We start from the raw sequence: 17407 nt of genomic DNA on the forward strand, positions 1-17407 counted from the left end.
GATTAGAGATGTGAGCCACCATGCCCAGCCCAAAATGCATTTAATACACCTCACCTACCGAGCATCATAGCTTAGCCTAGCCTACTTAACGTGTTCAGGTCACTTAGATTAGCCTACAGTTGGGCAAAATTATCTAACACAAATTCTATTTTATACTAAAGTGTTGACCATCTCATGTAATTTATTGAATACTGTATTGAAAGTGGAAAAACATGGTTTTGTAGGTATTCAAAGTACGGTTTCTACTGAATGCCCCAGTTTCCCACCTTCATAAAGTTGAAAAATCTTAAGTTTAACCATTGTAAGTTGAGGACTATCTGCACATACCATGGTTTTGGACAGATGTCTAGTGACATGTATTCACCATTTTAGTATCATACAGAGGAGTGTCACTGCCCTAAAAAAATCCTCTCTACTCCACTTATTCCTGTCTCTTCCAGAATGTTGTATAGTTGGAATCATACAGTATGTGGCCTTTTCAGATTGACATCTTTCCCTTAGCAACAGGCATTTAAGTTTTCTTCATGTCTTTTTTTTTAAGACAGAATCTCGCTCTGTCACCCAGGCTGGAGTGCAGTGGTACGATCTCGGCTCATGGCAACCTCCACCTCCCTGATTCAAGTGATTCTCCTGCCTCAGCATCCCAAGTAACTGGGATTACAGGTGCCCGCCACCACACCTGGTTAATTTTTGTATTTTTAGTAGAGACAGGGTTTCACCATGTTGGCCAGGCTGGTCTCGAACTCCTGACCTCAGCTGATCCGCCTGCCTTGGCCTCCCAAGGGGCTGGGATTACAGGCGTGAGCCACAATGCCCAGCTGTAATTTTCATTCATCTTTTCTTGCCTTGATAGCTCATTTCTTTTTAGCGCTGAATAATATTCCATTGTTATTTATCCATTCACCTACTGAGGGATATCTTGGCTGCTTCCAAGTTTTGGTGATACGGAGTAAAGCCGTTATAAACTTCATGTGCATGCAGATTTTTGTATAGACAAAAGTTTTCAACTCTTTTGGGCAAATCCTAAGAAGAATTTTCTGTATTATATGGTAAGAGTGTGTTTGTTTTTGTTTTTGTTTGTTTGTTTGTTTTTATTGAGACGGAGTCTCACTCTTGTTGCCCAGGCTGGAGTGCAATGGCATGATCTTGGCTCACTGCAACCTCTGCCTCCCAGGTTCAAGCGATTCTCCCGCCTCAGCCTCCCGAGTAGCTGGGATTACAGGCGCCCACCACCGCACCTGGCTAATTTTTGTACTTTTAGTAGAGATGGGGTTGCACCATGTTGGCCAGGCTGGTCTCAAACTCCTGACACCAGGAGAGCCACCTCAGCCTCCCAAAGTGCTAGAATTACAGGCGTGAGTGACCATGCCCATGCCTGGTGTGTTTCATTTTTTAGAAAACTATAGAACTACTTTTATTGAGAGTTTTAGGACCCTCCCTGATAGACATAGAGAATCTATCAGGAATGTCACCCACCAAATCGTGACATTAGAGTTGGAAATTGATGATGAAGGAAAAACCATTGCAGGTTACTATGCAATGCCGTCTAGTATCAGGAGAAGTGTGAGGTTCATCATGGGGGCCATCATGGGTGAAACAAAGTACTTTCGTGCAAGAGTTGGAGCATGGCCATGCTTGTGGTCACGAACGATGTTCCTTTCTTCACAGCTCTTGGGCCAGATCTACTTGCCTCTATATGCTTGGGCTGACAGCGCTTTAAAATTGTTAAATCTTGTTCTTTTATTTTGAGATGGAGCCTCTCTCTGTAGCCCGGGCTGGAGTGCAATGGTGTGATCTTGGCTCATTGCGACCTCCACCTCCCAGGTTCAAGCGATTCTCCTGTCTCAGCCTCCCGAGTAGCTGGGACTACAGGCATGCACCACCACACCAGGCTAATTTTTGTATTTTTAGTAGTGACAGGGTTTTACCATGTTGGCCAGGCTGGTCTCGAACTCCTGACCTCAAGTGTTGCACCCACCATGGCCTCCCAAAGTGCTAGGATTACAGGTGTGAGCCACTGTGCCCGGCCAAAAAATATTAAATCTTGAGGCACAGGCAGGAGTAAACCACACTCAGACCCAATCTTCAATGTTCCTAAAAATTGGAGGGGATCACACTTCATGGTTTTGTTTTGTTTTGTTTTGTTTTGTTGAGACAGGGTCTTGCTGTGTTGCCCAGGCTGGAGTGCACTGGTACGATCACAGTTCACTGCAGCCTCAAACTCCGGGGCTCAAACAATCCTCGTACTTCACTCTCTAGTTGGGACTACAGACACACACCGTCGTGTTCAACTAATTATTATTATTATTATTTTATAGAGACAGGGATCTTGCTATGTTGCCTAAGCTGGTCTCGAACTCCTGGGCTCAAGCGATCCTTCCACTGCAACCTCTCAAAGTGCTGGGATTACAGGCATGCCCAGCCACTTTGGGGCTTTTTTTTTTTTAAGCCAACAGCAAAAAAAGACTATAAGAGAGAAATTTCCCCTTGACCATCTTGTTTCATGAATTCATGGAAACTCCCATTAAACAGCCCGTCACAAAAAAGATATGCCAAGGAAAATTACTTGACAGCACTCAAAGTGACATTTAAAAAAGTGACTATTGCCTCCTCCATCTTAAAAGAACTGACCTTTTGAGTCATGAGAAGTAAAACAGAGGCATCTGATCGAATGATAACAACACACTTTTGAAGATTCAAACATCAGAACTTCATGCATTGGACAGATATCTATTGAATGACTGTTAGGTGAACATACTGTCCCTGCCTGCTTCTAGAGTGTACCAGAGAGGTCTGAGATGGTTCATAAAGGCCTTCATAAGTGCTGTCATATTTAACAATCAGAAAGATACTTGAGGCAAAGAATCTGATCATCTTTGCTTTTCCTTGAGAAAATGGGCTCAGAGAGGCTTACTGACAATCCCAAAGCTGCTTGGTTGGTGCTGAAGAGACCTGGGTTTAAAAAACTCAGACTTCTGTCTACTATGGACTGTGTCAGAAAGACTTGGGTTGGAATTCCTGTTCTACCATTGCTGTGTTATTTAACCTCTCCAAACCTAGATTCTCCACAATAAAATGGGGATAGGGAGAGGATTAAAGTATGTACCTTATTTTTTACAGACAAGGTCTTGCTCTGTCGCCCAGGCTAGAGTGCAGTGGTGCAATCATAGTTCACTGTAGTCTCAACCTTCCAGGTTCGAGAGATCCTCCTACCTCAGCCTCCGTAGTAGCTGGAACTGCAGGCTACACCACACCCAGCTGCTATTTATTTATTTATAGAGATAGGATCTCACCACATTGCCCAGGCTGGCTACTTAAGAAAAAAAATTTTTTTTTCAAGACAGGGTCTCACTCTGCCACCCAGGCTGGAGTACAGTGGCACAGTCTCAGCTCACTGCAACCTCTGCCTCGCAGGCTCAAGTGATCCTCCCACCTCAGCCTCCCAAGGAACTGGGATTATAGGTGCCCACCACCACACATGGCTAATTTTTGTATTTTTTGTAGAGACAGGGTCTCACTATGTTGCCCAGGCTGGTCTCAAACTCGAGCTCAAGCAATCCTCCTGACTTGGCCTCCCAAAGTTTTAGGATTACAGGTGTGAGCCGCCATGCCTGGCCTTGGCTACTTTTGTTTGTTTGTTTGTTTGTTTGTTTGTTTTTGAGATGGAGTCTTGCTTTGTCACCCAGGCTACCAGGCTGGAGTTCTATGGCACAATCTCAGCTCACTGCAACCTCTGCCTCCTGTGTTCAAGCAGTTATCCTGCCTCAGCCTCCCAAGTGGCTGGGACTACAGGTGTGCACCAGCATGCCCAGCTAAGTTTTGTATTTTTAGTAGAAATGGGGGTTTCATCATGTTGGCTAGGCTGGTCTTGAACTCCTGACTTCAAGTGATTCACCCACTTTTGCTTCCCAAAGTGCTGGGATTACAGGCGTGAGCCACCACTCCCGGCTGCCTACTTTAATTTTTAATAAAGGGTTGTTAGATAAGGGGTAGGCGAGAGAATGAAGTAAAATTGAGTGTTTGTTACAAAGTCTCCAATTGTTAATCACATTATAATTACTCTCTTTTAAAAGTTACCAACAAGTTATTTAAAAAATCAGATGGAACCCTTTGGAAGTACAGTGTTCATGCCTCTAGTATTAATGCCACTTTTTACTTCGGGCCAGCAAGTTAGATTCCAAAGGCCTGCCCTGCGTTCTCTTTCCAGGATGGGAAGGGGATGGTTGACTTCAGTTTTCCCCCTTCCATTACTTCTCTGCTCTACATCATTTCTGGGCTGATGCAGGGACAATTTCCACTCCTTTTACAGCGTAGATGTTAAAAGCATGTGGGGAGCAGCTCATTCATCATTTTCCCCAGAGCTTTACCCCTCACTTTTCCAGCCAGCTAAATGCAGGCTGTTCTTGAATCTCTGATCCAGGCCCATTGCAGGGCAAGGGCCAGGCTCAGGAGTTTCCAGGGTGAAAACCAGGTGAGCTTGATGCTGGAAGGATGAAGAAGGACCCAAGAGGGTCTGAGATACAGAGCTCTCCAGAGGGGCCTGGGAGCCTGCAGGGAAAGAGTGCTCTCTTTGTGTTCCCGAGGCCTGGTGCAACTCTAGTTGGTTTCACATTTGTTACCAATAACAGCAACTAACATGAAACAGTGCACAGTGTTCATTTTACATGGATCATCTCAAGGACTGCTTACAAAAAGGCCAGGAAGTAGCTGATGTTCTTCCCATCTTACAGGTAGGGAAACTGAGGCATGGAGAGGCAAAGTTACTTGCCCATGGTCAAATAGGTAGAAAGCAGCACTGGCCGATTCAAAGCCAGACATCTACTCTCAAAGACATGCCCTGGGCCTCAAGTCCAATTTGCCTGGGCACTTCCCTTCAGTGTCTCCTCTCTGGAAGTGAATGTTGTCATCAGAAAGGTTCCAGTGCCAGCACCAATCCATGACTGTCCCAGTGAGAGCTAAGGCAAATCCCTTTACCTCTGCGGGGACTCAATTTTCTCACCTGCAAAATGGGGATATTAATAAAGCCACCCCCCACCCGCACGCGCCGCGCCCTCAGCCCCTCCACCTGGTTGCAGGAGGAGGAGTTGTAGAATAAGGGTCTGCGCCAAGAACAAAACCCAGGAGGGGTCTGCCCAACTTTAACCCTTTCTCCGAACCCTCTGGCCTGAAGCAGCAGAAATCCACGTGGGACTGGGGGCTGCCCCCTTCCGGGCCTGCCCCAAGCAGAGGGGTCCCCTTCGCCCCCCGCGGGGCGACTGCCGCCGGTGGCTGCGTGAAGGGCCCCCTCCCCCGACGCCGGGGAGCAGGGAGGCCGCTCGGCACCATATTTAGTCAGGGGGAGCGGGCAGCCCCGAGCTGGTATGCGGAGCTGGGAATTCCTGCAGGAAGGAGTCCGCGCCTGCCCTTTTTGGGTTGTCTCCCGCCCGCCGCTCCCGCCGCGCCCGGGGAGGGGGACCGGCTCGGCCCGGCCCGGGAATCTCGGAGAAGCCGGTGCCGCGCGGGGAGCGGAGAGCCCGGGCTGCCCGCCGGTCCCCGGCCTGGCGTGGGGCCAGCCTACCGCCTCGACTTCCTTTTATGGCCTGTGTGTGCGTGCGTGGACAGGAGGGGAGAGGGACGGGGAGAAAACGGAGAGCCTGGGGAACAGAGAAAGAGAGAGATCGCACAGCGATAGGAGTGAGACACGCGGGAGGGATGGAGAGCAAGAGACATAGAGACCAGAGACAGAGTGAGACACGAGGGAGAGACAGAGACATCGACAGACCTAGAGACAGTGAGAGGGACAGAGACAAAAGATAGAGCGAGAGACAGCAATGATCAGAGTGACAGACATGCAGAGACAGTGGCAGAGACACAGCGAGAGAGACTGTGATGGAGAGACAGCGTCAGTCACACAGGAGAGACACAGACTGGGACCAAACCGGGCAGAGGGAGAGTGGCGCCGAGATGGAGAGAGACAGGGAGTGCAATTTTAGGGGAGGAATCCTTGGGGAGGGGCAGTTGTTGAAGGGAACTCGCAGACTCTGGGGGCGCACCCACTTTATCCTTGAATCTTGACACTTGCACTTTGTAAATTACGTAATTATCACCGCCACCGCCTCCCCACATTTTGCAGCTGCGGACACCAAGGCTCAGAGAAGTGAAGTGACTTGCCCATGGTCACGCAGGTGGCGAGTGGCACACAGGGGAGGGGGACTGCTGAAATAACCACAGTGGGCTTATTTTTAATTTTTATTTGTATTTTGGTCGTGGAGGTGTGGGTGGAGGTGGAGATGGCAAGTTGGGAAAAGTAAAAACTTCCCCTTCCTGCACGGTTCCCAGCAAGGATGGGGGCCTCCTGTCTTGCACTTTGCAAAGTTCAAAAGTTCAAGAAATCCCCTTTCCCTACCCTTCACGCTGCACAGCCGGCCCTCTTTTCAGATAGTGCGATGCCAATAAAATGGGAAGTGGCGTGGGAGATGTCAAGTCAGATCCACCACAGTCCCAACACAGGGAGGAAGAGGTTAAAGCCTGGGCGGCTGGAGCCGGCTCAGGGAAGACATTCTCAAGCATCCCGCACGCACGCTGCCTGCTCGACCCCCTTTCCCTAGGGATCGGAGCATCTGTGATCGCCTCCTGTCGGGAGTGAGACTCTGGTCCCTGTGCGCACCTGTTCTGTGCGTCCTTGTTCCCGGAGCGCCCCAGCCCCTTGCGCTCCCGCCCCTGGTGCGCCCTGCAGGGGGCGCGGCGAGGGGGCCGCCAGGGACCCTCCCCAACTCCACCCCTTCGGCCTCCTCCCCTTTCCCACCAGCGGGCAGCTCTGGGTCTATAAAGAGAGGCGTCCGAGACGCGCAGGGAGATTTGGACGCTCCGGCCTGGGAGGTGCATCAGATCCGAGCTCGCCATCCAGTTTCCTCTCCACTAGCCCCCAGTTGGAGATCTGTAAGTAGTAGTTGTCCTTCTGGGGGCAGATTGCAGGGGGGTGAGGGTGTTAAAAGTCCTATAGGGTATTCTATGGGGGCTGCGCTGCACTTAGGGGTCCCTGTTGTCAACCTCGTAAGGACCATGGTATGGGCAGAGTTGTGATTTGGTTGTCTCTCTGCCCTATCATCCTAGATTATCCTAGACTTTCCCCAAACAGCATTACTCAAGGTTGCCAGTGAGAAATAATACTATTTTGGGGGTGCTTATTAACGATATCAATGCCTGGACCCAACTCCATTTCCCAACTCTAGAATCCCCAGAAAAAATGGCCTTAAAAAAGAAAATCAGTCCTGGGTGATTCTTGTTAAGAGGCTAATCCAGGAGATAAGCTCCCTTGGAAATCTCAGAGGTTCAGTGCAGACAATCAGACATCTCACTTTTATTCTAGGCACCAAAAAAAACACAACTGAACTTCACTGAAAAGTCACTTGCTATCACACAGACAGGCAAGGTGAGGCTCCTAGTGGATTTGATGGTATTGCACAGTTGTGTTGATAATGCGTTAAATCAGTTAAAAACACATGGGCATAGGCTTAGCAGAAAGGAAAGTGTTTTTTATCAGTTCTATCAGGTACTATGTTGAGAACCCCTGGGAGATAAGGCTGGTTGTGATCTAGTTTATTACAGCCCACTTTTTCATCTTCTCCAAATTAAAAAAAAAAAAAAAAATCTCACCCAGGTTGACCCCCAAGGGCCCCCCAGATACCCAGGTGGGCTCCAAAGTCTCCATTTGCTTCTACGATCTGCAGGTGCATTAGGTAAGATTACACTGGAATTTCCCGCAGAGCCACCTGTGTCAATGCCTCTCTCGTGTCCAACCAAATGGGTAAAACGAGAGAAAGTGTGGCTACTGTCTGTCGTAAGTTTTCTTCCAGCACGGGGTCTGGTAGGGATTTTACCACTTGAGAAAAAGTGCCATTCAAACCATGCTTGTCCAGAAGTAAAAGAAAAGAAGGCAGGCTGTTAGTAAACTGCTTTGCGTAGTTTTTTGTTTGATTTACTTAACGATACTATTTTAGAATTGTTTAGAGAGGGAACTTGACGCTGAACTGAAAGTCATTAGATGGCAGGGTGTGAAATAAGATAGGGAATTTTGTTGGAAGGAAATTGATGTTTTCCCATGGAGATAGCTAGCCTTGATGCCGTTAATGGAACACTTAGGTGCCACATGCTGTTGCAACATTTAACTTATCTCATTTAATCTTTGCAACAACTTCATAAGAAAGGCATCATGATATCTGTTTAGTATACAAGGCAGCTGAGGCTCAGAGAGGTAAAGTGTCACACAGCCAGCAAGTGGTAGAACCCATTCCCGGGTCTGTTTGAGTCCAAGTTCATACCCTTGACCCCACTATCTTCTTTACCATGGACTCAAACTTGTTGGGGTCAGGTTTCTGGTGGGACTAAATGCTTCCAACAAAGTAAATGTTTATCACCATGTCTTCTGAAGAAAACATAAACTGACTTTTTGCACATTTAAAATAAAAGGCACTGTTTGTCCCCTGGTTGTAGGGGTGGGAAGTGATCTAGTTGCATCCAGTGACCCTAGGTGGGCTGCCACCCATAGAGTCCAGAACGTGAACTAGTTGGGCCTTTTTCGAGAAGCCGCCGGGCTTGCCCTGTAAACACCATGTATTTTTATTATCATGTCCAAAATAGATGTGTTATTCCGTACAAGGTATTTGTTATGGATTTGTTATCATTACTTTTCCGTGGGAGGGCTGAGATTGAGGCAAACATGCCCATTTATGGAAGCGTTTTCCACGAGGCCATCCCCAGCCCCCTCGTCAGTTACCCAGCCTTGCACTACAGCCTGGTTGTTCCCGGCCCTGGGGACTTCTCTACTGTGTCCCTCACCCATTGAAGAACTACTGGAGAAGCCCTAAGGAGAAGAGATTTGGGAGAAAAGTGGGATTCTTTTTCCCTACCCCCTCTTATTCAGGAGTTTGATTTTTTTTGGCTGGGGGATGGGAGGGAATTGTCTCCTTTCCACAGGGCTTGAATCGAAACAGGTGGGTTTTACGCTTTAGGCACAAGGATGTAATTCCAAGAGTAGATATAAATTAGATTTTTCTTGAAAACCAAGTTCAATTTTCAATCCAGTAGAATCATAGAAGGTCATAAACAAATTTAGAAATCATCCCCAGCACCTCCCAAAACCTCACTTTCTCATCCGGGCAATGGGGCTAATGAGAATACTCATGTTTGTTGGGCACTTTTGCCTGGTGAGATGCTAAGCCCTTTGTGGACATTATCTTCAGTCTTCATAACAACCCTTTAGAGTAGCTACTGTTATTATAACTGGCTTGATGTTACAAATATGGCATCTGAATAACTTGCTCAAGACAGCTCAGCTAGTCAGTAAGGAAAACAAGATTCTACAAATCTAGGTCTTTCTAACTCCAGAGTTTAACAGATTATCCTCGTGGGAGGATTTGATGAGCTAATGTATATGAAGGGTTTAGCACAGGGCCTGTGCCCTGGGAAGCTTTGGTAGATGGTTATTTATAGCAAACACAACCAGAGAGTTCAAGATGTTTGCTCAGTATGGCATGGCTCATCTTTGGCAGAACCGGGAAGCCTAAATTATGTGGCCTTTAAAGGAGAAGCTTTTCTTAATGTTTCTTCCCTTTCATCTCATCAACCCCATTTCTATTGGGCTGAAAGTGGTGATTAGAATCTTTAATATGTTAAGCTACCATTCCTTTACTGGATTGAGAATGTCACAAACTCCAATAACATTTGTTTAGGGTTTTGTTTGGTTTTTGAGACAGAGTCTTGATCTGTCACCCAGGCTAGAGTGCACTGGTGCGATCTTGGCTCATTGCAACCTTCACCTACTGGGTTCAAGCACTTCTCCGGCCTCAGCCTCCTGAGTAGAGAGTAGCTGGGATTATAGGCGCCCACCACCATGTGTGGCTAATTTTTGTATTTTTAGTAGAGATGGAATTTCACCACGCTGGCCAGGCTGGTCTCGAACTGCTGACCTCAAGTGATTCGGCTGGCTTGATCTCCCAAAGTGCTCGGATTACAGGCGTGAGTCACTGTGCCTGGCGTATTTAGGGTCTTGATGGCATACTTTAAGGGATGGCCTTTTTGGTCTCTAGGTCTTCTCCCTCTACCCCTGACCTTGCAAGATTTAACCCTGGCCACACAATGGAGGAAAGGTTGAGTTTAGAGAAAGCCAGGCAAGAATTTGAAAGAAGCTTTGTATGTGATCCAAGGACAGAGGAAGAAGCTGCTCACAGTGGCTGAAAGGGGAGGTCGGACATCTGTGACTTGTATCAGGGTTTCAGGGGCTAGGGAGGAACAACCTCATCAAAGTTGTGAGGAAAGGGCCATAGAGGCCAGGTATGGCAGGTCACACCTGTAATCCCAGCGATTTGGGAGGCTGAGGTGGGGGGATGGCTTGAAGTCAGGAGTTTGAGATCAGACTGGGCAACACAGCAAGGCACCATCTCTACAAACAAATTTTAAAAATGAGCTGGGCATAGTGGCATGCATCTGTAGTCCTAGTTATTCAGGAGGCTGAGGCAGGAGGATTGCTTGAGTCCAGGAGTTCAAGGCTGCAGTGAGCCATGATTGCGTCACTGCTCTCCAGCCTGGGAAACAGAGTAAGACTCTGTCTCAAAAAAAAAAAAGATGAGGGGCATAGCACTTTACTGTACCAGGCTGAAAAATACAAGGCCCAGAGAGGGCAAGTGACTTGCCTAGTGTCACCCAGCGAGCTTTAGGTAGAGCTGAGACTTGTAACTCGAAGTCCTAAGGTCTTCCACAGGCTAATGAATAGCTTGTTTGTGCTCAAAGGATGAAGCAGTGAGTTGTTAGGACAGGACTGTGAACAGGGCTGACACATTCAGATGTGTTAGACATCGCTAATGCCATCTCTGAGTAAATTAGGCTTCAAACAGATCTGGATTCTAATCCTGACTCCAACTTTTACAAGAGGAGGGCCTTGCATTTACCTTTCAGGACCTTGATAGTCTTAGCAGGAAAATGGGAATAATAGATAATGCCACTCTTTCAGCCTTGGACTTTTTGTCTAATTATGTGAATTTATCTGTAGGATAAATTCCCAGAAATGCCATTGCTCAGTTAAAGGGCATGCGTATCTAAAATGAATAGATACTGCAAATGACCAGCTAAAGACATTACAGGCCGGGCACAGTGGCTCACGCTGTAATCCCAGCACTTTGGGAGGCCGAGGCAGGTGGGTCACCTGAGGTCAGGAGTTTGAGACCAGCCTGGCCAACATGGTCTCTGCTAAACCCCATCTCTACTAAAAATACAAAAATTAGCTGGGTGTGGTGGTGTGCACCTGTAATCCCAGCTACTCGGGAGGCTGAGGCATGAGAATCGCTTGAGCCTTGGAGGCAGAGGTTGCAGTGAGCCGAGATCACACCACTGCCCTCCAGCCTGGGCAACAGAGTGAGAGTCAGTCTCAAAAGACAAAAAAAAAGTATTGCAAAATTGCAACTTGTTGCAGTCACATATGACAGCAGTCCCCAACCTCTTGGCACCAGAGACCAGTTTTGTGGAAGACAATTTTTTCCAGGGACCTGGGATGGAGTTGGGGTGGGGAGGATGGTTTCGGGATAAAACTGTCCCACCTCAGATCATCGGGCATTGGTTAGATTCTCATAAGGAACGCACAACCTAGATCCCTTGTATGTGCAGTTCACAATAGGGTTCACGTTCCTGTGAGAATCTAATGCTGCTTATCTGACAGGAGGCGGAGCTTAGGCAGTGATGCTCACTCACCCACTGCCCAGTCCTGCTATGTGGCCTGGTTCCTGACAGGCCATGGACTGGTACTGCAGCACAAGGGTTGGGGACCCCTGACATAGGAGACTATACATTTATTTTAATCTGTGATATGCCAGAATTGTAAAATAAAAACACACTGGGGCTTTTAGGGCCAGAAATAACCAGTTCTTGCTCACTTCCAGAGGCATCCTTCACAGGAGCTACAGTGACTCTTACCAACCAAGTTTTCTTGGTCGGGAGGAAAAAATAGTGTTACACAGTAAGATAACTTCTTTCTGGAGTTATTTGAAACCATTGGTATTCAGATGATTAGGCAGATGTCACAAGGCAATAAGAAAGTGACAGGTTCACCATTCACTTTTTTTTTTCTGTGAAAGTGAGGTAGAGCTTTCTTGGGAACAAGCCCTTGGGATGTGAGGGGAGGGTGGAAATGGCGGAGGAGGGTCGGGGGCAAGAAAAAGGGACTTTCTGCTAAGAATTAATTGGGTGTCCATTTCCTCTTAGCAGAAAATTAGGATTAGATTCTGGATTCTACTCCTGACTCCAAATTTTACAAGTGGGGGCCTTGCATTTACCTTCCAGGACCTCAGTCATCTTAGCAGGAAAATAGCAACAGCAGGTGATGCCACCTTACAGAGCGCTTATGAGACATAGTGAGATGGTCTATCTAGGCAACTGTCTGGCCCGACACCCGATGAATACAAGGGGCCCAATAAATACAGTGGCTGTTACTAATAATAGATCTAAACTGCCTTTTTGGTACTACTGGGGACCTGCTGAGCAGATGCATTTAGAGTACCCAGTCCCTCTCCCTGCGACACATTTGACGCCTCCCTACACCTGGACCAGGCCTTGAACGAGGATTTCCACTGCAGAGGTCCTTCCAGCTGGAGAATTGTGTTGCAGATCAGGTTCAGAGAACTTCCATTTTGCCCGCGTGGCATTCATTCATTCATTTATTTGAGAGATGGGATCTCACTGTGTTGCCCAGGCTAGTCTAGAACTCCTAATTCAAGCAATCCTCTTGGCTTGGCCTCCCAAATTGCTTGGATTACAGGTGTGGGCCACTGTGTCCAGCCCTTTATGACATTTAGAATACAAGCAATTTTTCTTTCTTTCTTTTTTTTTGAAATGGAGTCTCACTCTGTCACCCAGGCTAGAGTGCAGCGGCATGATCTCAGCTCACTGCAACCTCCTCCACCTCCCAGGCTCAAGCGATCTTCCCACCTCAGCCTCCCAAGTAGATGGGACTACAGGCATGTGCTGCCATGCCTGGCTAATTTTTGTATTTTCTGTAGAGATGGGGTTTCACCATGTTGTGCGGGCTGGTCTCGAACTCCTAAGCTCAAGCAATCTGCCTGCCTTGGCCTCCGAAAGGGTTGGGATTACAGGCGTGAGCCACAGTGCTGAACCCTGCATGGTATTTAGAATATGTGCAATACTCTAACATCTGGTCTGGGTCACTCTGTATTACTTACCTGATCTCCAAAAACATTTGGGTTTGTGTCTCTGGTCCAAAATCTTCAGCCAATGGCTTGACAGCCAAATCCTGAGGAAAGCTGTTGACCAGGCGAGGTGATATGCAAATCCTATACTCACTGGGCTCTGGGATATTTAATTTACTTACTTACTTACTTACTTATTTATTTATTTTGGAGACAGAGTTTTGCTCTTATTGCCTAGGCTGGAGTGCAGTGATGTGATCTCAGCTCTCTGCAACCTCCACCTCCTGGGTTAAAGGGATTCTCCTGCCTCAGCCTCCGGAGTAGCTGGGATTACAGGCCCCCACCACCACACCTGGCTAATTTTTGTATTTTTAGTAGAGACAGGGTTTCACCGTGTTGGCCAGGCTGGTCTTGAACTCCTGACCTCGGATGATCCTCCTGCCTCGGCCTCCCAAAGTACTGGGATTATAGGCATCAGCCACCACGCCCGGCCTAATTTACTTTTTATTAATGCTGAAGCAGAGAGGGCAAGATCTTTTGCCCCTGAGTTCCTCTCGGAAAAATGAAACTGATGACAAAAAAACCTAAAGCACGGCCGGGCACGAGGTCAGGAGATCGAGACCATCCTGGCTAACACGGTGAAACCCCGTCTCTACTGAAAAATACAAAAAACTAGCCGGGCAAGGTGGCGGGCGCCTATAGTCCCAGCTACTCGGGAGGCTGAGGCAGGAGAATGGCATGAACCCGGGAGGCAGACTTGCAGTAAGCTGAGATGGTACCACTGCACTCCAGCCCGGGCGACAGAGCGAGACTCCGTCTCAAAAAAAAAAAACAAACCTAAAGCAGCCTGACATTCTCATTTGGTCCAGTTTCAGCCCTTTGGCTAGAAGTCACAGACGAGTCCCACAGAATGCTAGAGCTAGGCCAGCCTACCATTGATTTCTTTTCCCTAAATGAAAAACACAAGGCCCAGAGAGGGCAGGTGACTTGTCCAGAGTCACCCAGCGGGTTTGGGGCAGAGCTGAGACTTGTTACTTGACATCCTGAGGTCTTCCAGAGGCTAATGAATAGCTTCTTTGTGCTCAAAAAATGAAGCAGCCTGGGCACAGTGGCTCATGCTTGTAATCCTAGCACTTTAGGAGGCTGAGGCAGGCAGATCGCTTGAGCTCAGGAGTTCGAGACCAGCCTGGGCCACAAAGTGAGACCCCCCTGTCTCTACAAAAAAATGTGAGAATTAGAAAATTAGCTGAGTGTGCTGGTGCGTGCCTGTGATCCCAGCTACTTGGGAGGCTGGGGTGGGAGAATGGCTTGGGCCTGGGAGGCAGAGTTTGCAGTGATCCGAGATCGCCACTTCACTCTAGCCTGGGCGACAGAGCCAGATCCTGTCTCAAAAAAAAAAAAAAAAAGCAGTCGTTGGTCAGGGCAGGACTGAAAACAGGGCTGACACACTGAGATGTGTCAAACACCACTAATATCAAAGGTGACACAGACATTTGTTTTCATCAAAACATTCGAGAAAGTCAGATGAGGTGACTCAGGCCTGTCATCCTAGAGCTTTGGGAGGCCAAGACAGGAGGATCATTTGAGATCAGGAGTTTGTGACTAGCCTGGGCAACATAGCAACACCCCCATCTTTACGAAAAATAAAATTAGCCGGGCATAGTGGCCCACACCTGAGGTGGGAGGATCCCTTGAGCCCATGAGTTTGAGCCTGCAGTGAGCTATGATTGCACCACTGCTCTCTACCCTGGGCATATAATGAGACCCTTCCCCCAACCAAAAACATTGAGAGCAGCTCTTGATGAGTGAACTGTACTTTGTGATCAGCAGTTCTGGGTAATAATTTCAGAGATGTCCTTTCAGCCCTTGGAGCTGATGCAGGACCTTAAACATGAGCGATGGTGGAGGAGGGAGGGTTGGGAAGGTGCACCAAGGTAGATGGCGAGTGTCCCTGGGGTTGGGCCAATTGGTGGTCCGTCTCTGGTGCAATGTGTTCACCTTGCCCCCGTCTGACCTTCTGCAGTTGGTGCTCCGAGTTGAGTTTGACTAAGTGAGAGCTGTTCTCGGCTTTAATGGCCTTTCCCAAGACAGCCCTTGTTTTTATTCTAAAGCTGTGGTTCTCAACTGGGAGCAGTTTTGCCACCCCAGGGGACATCCAGCAGTGTCTGGAGACACTTTTGATTGTCATGAATGGAGGAAGGGGTGCCACTGGTATCTGGTGGGCAGAGGCCAGGGGTGCTGCAGAACATCCTGCAATGCACAGAAGAGCCCCCCTCACGACACAGAATGACCCAGCCCGAGAGTCAACAGTGCAGAGGTTGTGGCCAGGTACGGTGGCTCACGCCTATAATCCCAGCACTTTGGGAGGCCGAGGTGGGAGGATCGATTGCTTGAAGCCAGGAGTTCAAGACCAGCCTGGCCAACATGGTGAAACCCCATCTCTACTAAAAATACAAAAATTAGCCAGGTGTGGTGGCGCATGCCTGTAGTCCCAGTTACTTGGGAGGCTGAGGCACGAGAATCACTTGAACCCAGGAGGTGGAGGTTGCAGTGAGCTGAGATTGCATCGCTGCACTCCAGCCTGGGTGACAGAGCAAGACTGTCAAAAAAAAAAAAAGAGCAACTATTATTACTAGTATTAGTATTATTAATTTGTCAGGCTCACTGAATTTTCTCAAGGCAAATCTGTGGCCAAAATTGTTTTGGGGACCCAAGGCTTATAGCAGCAAAACAGCTTTCAGGCTTCTGGATCTGCCAGAGACTTAAATGTCCTGATGTGTGTTTTGTGTCTCAGTGAGGGAAAGGGAATATGTAGCACCTTCCAAATGGATTTGACCTTGACTGCCCCACTGTTGGAAGAGCTTCTCAACCTCCCTGGCTCCACCCCAGCCCAGATATTTCAGGGAATTAGGGTTCCAAGGAGCATGCTATGGAAAACAGCCTTCTAGCGTGAGTCCAAGCTTCTCATCCCCCATCTTGCTGTCTTTTGACCAAAGCAGATTTTGCACGTCGTAACTGTCAGAGACATCAAAGCCAGAGGGAAGCCAGCCTCCTCCAAGCACTCCTTTTTTGGACAGAGACTGAATCTTTGCACTTGATCTTGTTTGTGTTTTTAAGTCTGAGGTTAGACAGGGTCCCGGGCAATGGAGATGTACGTGTCCTTTTATTTTTCTGTTGTATTTTTTGCTATTTTTTCTGACTTTTAAGGCAACTCATCAACATGGCAATTAGAGCCCATTTAGGGCCGAGCACAGAAGCTCATGCCTGTAATCCCAGCATTTTGGGAGACCGAGGAGGGAAGATCACTTGAGGTCAGGAGTTTAAGACCAGCCTGGGCAACATGGTGAAACCCCGTCTCTACAAAGAATACAGAAAAATAGCTGAGCATGGTGGCAGGTGCCTGTAGTCCCAACTATTTGGGAGCCTGAGGTGGGAGGATTACTTGAGCCTGGGAGGTGGAGGTTGCAGTGAGCTGAGGTCATGCCACTGCACTCCAGCCTGGGAGACCGAGCAAGACCATGTCTCAGAAAAAAAAAAAAAAAAAAGTCCACTTTACTTGTTATGGCGCTTAGAACAAATGAAACGTTCTCCTATCCCTCTTGGGATGTAATTGGCTACCATCTGCACAAACTCTCAATTACTGCACAATAATATCAATATACTTAATGCTACTGAACTGCATTTAAGTGGCTCAGGTGGTGAATGTTAGCTGTATTTTACCACAAAGATAAGAGGGAAGGAAAATGAAGTGTACTTTACAACCAAAAAAGTCCACACACCGTGGGTTTGCAGCTTGATGAGTTTTTGAGAGGATTATATATATATTTTTAGATGGGGGTCTCTGTCACCCAGGCTATAGTGCAGTGGCATGATCACGGCTCACTGCATCCTCGACCTCCTGTGCTTAAGCGTTCCTCCCACCTCAGCCTCCTGAGTAGCTGGGACTGCGTGTGCACACTATCACACCCAGCTAATTTTTGTATTTTTGCTAGAGACAAGGTTTCACCATGTTGACCAGGCTGGTCTCAGCCTCCTGGGCTCAAGTTATCCTCCTACCTCGGTCTTCCACTCAAGTAATTACTTAGAGATGGGTCTTGCTGTGTGTGGCCAGGCTGGTCTTGAACTTCTGGGCTCAAGTGATTCTCCCACCTTGGCTTCTCAAAGTGCTGGGATTTCAGGTGTGAGCCATGTCACCTGGCCCAGCAGTTTAATGAATTCTCGGAAAGTGAGCACTC

General features: G+C 47.9%; 1 protein-coding gene across 5 annotated transcripts in view; it reads left to right on the forward strand.

Annotated features, from left to right (window-relative positions):
- The first annotated feature begins 6771 nt into the window (after positions 1–6771).
- MYH11 (myosin heavy chain 11) overlaps positions 6772–17407 on the forward strand; it is a 155396-nt gene continuing 144760 nt past the window's right edge. For all 5 annotated transcript variants that reach the window (XM_033235634.1, XM_033235631.1, XM_033235635.1 and 2 more), the window contains exon 1: positions 6772–6918. The gene's annotated coding sequence lies outside the window, so the exon portion shown is untranslated. The remainder of the gene's footprint in view (positions 6919–17407) is intronic.

Source organism: Trachypithecus francoisi, unplaced genomic scaffold (genome assembly GCF_009764315.1).
Source record: "Trachypithecus francoisi isolate TF-2019V2 unplaced genomic scaffold, Tfra_2.0 Lachesis_group15, whole genome shotgun sequence".
NCBI classification, from domain to species: Eukaryota; Metazoa; Chordata; class Mammalia; order Primates; family Cercopithecidae; genus Trachypithecus; species Trachypithecus francoisi.